The sequence below is a fragment of the Lipotes vexillifer genome, unplaced genomic scaffold, assembly GCF_000442215.2.
Source record: "Lipotes vexillifer unplaced genomic scaffold, Lipotes_vexillifer_v1.1 scaffold1261, whole genome shotgun sequence".
Classification (NCBI taxonomy): Eukaryota; Metazoa; Chordata; class Mammalia; order Artiodactyla; family Lipotidae; genus Lipotes; species Lipotes vexillifer.
This window is the reverse complement of record NW_006796548.1, coordinates 565375-569789: the sequence shown is the minus strand read 5'-3', so window position 1 is coordinate 569789 and position 4415 is coordinate 565375.

Below are 4415 nucleotides of genomic sequence, written 5' to 3'. Positions count from 1 at the left end.
CCCTACACTGAATCTCACAGCACAGACCAAAAAACGCTTTGTAGTTCCCCAATTGTATCATACTCTTTTGCAACTCTGGATGCATGCCATTCTTCTGCTTGGCATACACCTACCCTCACATTTCTTCACTTGCTTGGGGAAGATGCCCCTGACATGCTCCCAACCCCTCTTCTGAGCATCTTTGGTACCCTGTGCACACCCTGAACATGGGTCTTACTGAATTTATTGTTTTTCTTGTGTTTTGTTGACAGGACAGAATGCCCTTGAGGGCTGGGACTGTTTTTGTTTCCCCTATTGTTAGACATTTGTGTCATTTTCAATTTTTTCACTATTGTAAATAATACTGTGATAAATATCTTTATGTTTAAATAGTTTTTCCAATTTAAAATTATTTCCTAAAGTAGCAGGATACAAAATTAATGCACAGAAATCTCTGGCATTCCTATATACTAACGATGAAAAATCTGAAAGTGAAATCAAGAAAACACTCCCATTTACCATTGCAACAAAAAGAATAAAATATCTAGGAATAAACCTACCTAAGGAGACAAAAGACCTGTATGCAGAAAATTATAAGACACTGATGAAAGAAATTAAAGATGATACAAACAGATGGAGAGATATACCATGTTCTTGGATTGGAAGAATCAACATTGTGAAAATGACTCTACTCCCCAAAGCAATCTATAGATTCAATGCAATCCCTATCAAACTACCACTGGCATTTTTCACAGAACTAGAACAAAAAATTTCACAATTTGTATGGAAACACAAAAGACCCCGAATAGCCAAAGCAATCTTGAGAACAAAAAATGGAGCTGGAGGAATCAGGCTGCCTGACTTCAGACTATACTACAAAGCTACAGTAATCAAGACAGTATGGTACTGGCACAAAAACAGAAAGATAGATCAATGGAATAGGATAGAAAGCCCAGAGATAAACCCATGCACATATGGTCACCTTATCTTTGATAAAGGTGGCAGGAATATACAGTGGAGAAAGGACAGCCTCTTCAATAAGTGGTGCTGGGAAAATTGGACAGGTACATGTAAAAGTATGAGATTAGATCACTCCCTAACACCATACACAAAAATAAGCTCAAAATGGATTAAAGACCTAAATGTAAGGCCAGAAACTATCAAACTCTTAGAGGAAAACATAGGCAGAACACTCTATGACATAAATCACAGCAAGATCCTTCTTGACCCATCTCCTAGAGTAATGGAGATAAAAACAAAAATAAACAAATGGGACCTAATGAAACTTCAAAGCTTTTGCACAGCAAAGGAAACCATAAACAAGACCAAAAGACAGCCCTCAGAATGGGAGAAAATATTTGCAAATGAATCAACTGACAAAGGATTAATCTCTAAAATTTACAGGCAGCTCATGCAGCTCAATAACAAAAAAATAAACAACCCAATCCAAAAATGGGCAGAAGACCTAAATAGACATTTCTCCAAAGAAGATATACAGACTGCCAACAAACACATGAAAGAATGCTCAACATCATTAATCATTAGAGAAATGCAAATCAAAACTACAATGAGATATCATCTCACACCAGTCAGAATGGCCATCATCAAAAAATCTAGAAACAATAAATGCTGGAGAGGGTGTGGAGAAAAGGGAACACTCTTGCACTGCTGGTGGGAATGTGAATTGGTTCAGCCACTATGGAGAACAGTATGGAGGTTCCTTAAAAAACTACAAATAGAACTACCATATGACCCAGCAATCCCACTACTAGGTATATACCCTGAGGAAACCAGAATTCAGAAAGAGTCATGTACCAAAATGTTCATTGCAGCTCTATTTACAATAGCCCGGAGATGGAAACAACCTAAGTGCCCGTCGTCGGATGAATGGATAAAGAAGATGTGGCACATATATACAATGGAATATTACTCAGCCATAAAAAGAAACGAAATTGAGCTATTTGTAATGAGGTGGATAGATCTAGAGTCTGTCATACAGAGTGAAGTAAGTCAGAAAGAGAAGGACAAATACCGTATGCTAACACATATATATGGAATTTAAGAAAAAAAAATGTTATGAAGAACCTAGGGGTAAAACAGGAATAAAGACAGAGACCTACTGGAGAACAGACTTGAGGATATGGGGAGGGGGAAGGGTGAGGTGTGTTAGGGCGAGAGAGAGACATGGACATATATATACTAACAAACGTAAGGTAGATAGCCAGTGGGAAGCAGCCGCATGGCACAGGGAAACCGGCTCGGTTCTTTGTGGCTGTCTGGAGGGGTGGGATAGGGAGGGTGGGAGGGAGGGAGACAAAGAGGGAAGAGATATGGGAACATATATATATGTATAACTGACTCACTCTGTTATAAAGCAGAAACTAACACACCATTGTAAAGCAATTATACCCCAATAAAGATGTTAAAAAAAAAAAAATAAGAAAAAAAAAAATTATTTCCTCAGGCACAACTCAACAGCAAAAAGACAAACAACCCAATTTTAAAAAAGGACAAAAGATCTGAATAGACATTTTCCCAAAGATATACAAATGGCCAATAAACACAAGAAAAGATGCTCAACGTAATTAGTCATTAGGAAAATATAAATCAAAACACAAACAATGAGATATGACTTCAAACCCACTAGGATGGCCATAACAACAAAAAAATAAGCATTAAGAGAATGTGAAGATGGAGAAATTGGAAGATTGCTGGTAGGAATGTAAAATGGTACAGCCACGGTAGAAAATGGTTTGGAAATGGCTTGGTTTGGTGACACCTCAAAAGTTAAACTTAGAATTAACATATGACCCTTTGGGACTTGCCTGGTGGCCCAGTGGTTAAGACTCTGCGCTTCCACTGCAGGGGGAACAGGTTCGATTCCTGGTTGGGAACTAGATCCTGCCTGCCATGCAGTGTGACCAAAAAAAAAAAAAAAATCTTAAGAATTACCATATGACCCAGCAATTCCAATCTTATATATATATATATATATATATATATATATATATATATATATATATATATCTGAAAGAATTGAAAATATGTGTTCAAACAAAAATTTGTACATAGCAGCACTATTCACAATAACCAAAAGGTGGGAATGATCCAAATGTCCATTAATGGGTAAATGGATAAACAAAATGTGGTATATCCATACAGTGAAATATTACTCAACCATAAAAAGATATGAAGTACTGATACATACTACAATGTGGGTGAACTTCAAAAAACATCATGTTCAGTAAAAGAAACCAGATACAAAAAGTTATATAGTATATGATTCCATTTATATGAAATATCCAGAATAGATAAATCCATAGAGACAGAAAGTAGATTGATGGTTGTCAGGGGCGGAGGGGAGAATAGGAATTAACGATCTAATGAGTATGGGTTTAATTTTGGGATGATGAAAATGTTTTGGAACCAGATAGGGTGGTAGTTGCACAACATTGTGACTGTATTAAATGTCACTGAATTGTATGCTTTAAAATGTTTAATTTCGGGGCTTCCCTGGTGGCACAGTGGTTAAGAATCTGCCTGCCAATGCAGGGGACACGGGTTCGAGCCCTGGTCCAGGAAGATCCCACATGCTGCAGAGCAGTGAAGCCCATGCACCACAACTACTGAGCCTGCACTTTAGAGCCAGCGAACCACAACTACTGAGCCCACAACAAGAGAAGCTGCTGCAATGAGAAGCCCACACACCACAACAAAGAGTAACCCCCGCTTGACACAACTAGAGAAAGCCTGCGTGCAGCAATGAAGACCCAACAAGGCAAAAATAAATAAATAAATAAAATAAGAAAAGTTTAATTTCATGTTATGTGAATTTTACTTAAACAATTAAAACAAAGAAGGAATACTGTACTGATGCATGCTACAATATAGATGAACCTTAAAAACAATATTTTGAGTGAATGAAGCCAGATACAGAAGGTCACATATCGTATGATTCCATTTATATTAATTATTCAGAATAGATAAATTCATAGATACAGAAAGCAGATTAGTGGTTGTCAGAGGTTGGGGCAGAGGGGAATGAGGGGTGACTTGAATGGATATGAGGTTTCCTTTTGGAGTGATGAAATATCTTGGAACTAGTTAGTGGTGATGGTTGCACAACAACATTGTGAATGTACTAAATGCTACCGAATTGCATACTTAAAAATGGTTAAAATGGTAAATTTTATATTATGTGTATTTTACCACCATAAAAATATATTTCCTTAGGAAAGATTTTCTGAATGACGTCAGAGTCAAAGGATATGGTATTTTGCTGAATTTCTGTTGAGAAGCGGTCACTCATTGCCCTCTCACCAGCAATGTTTGTGAGAGTCTGTACTGTGTCCTCACAAGACTTTGCTATTGTGTTAAAAAGCAAAAAACTTCATTAATTTGACATAACACTGTTCCTCTTCAGGGAAGTTCCTCGT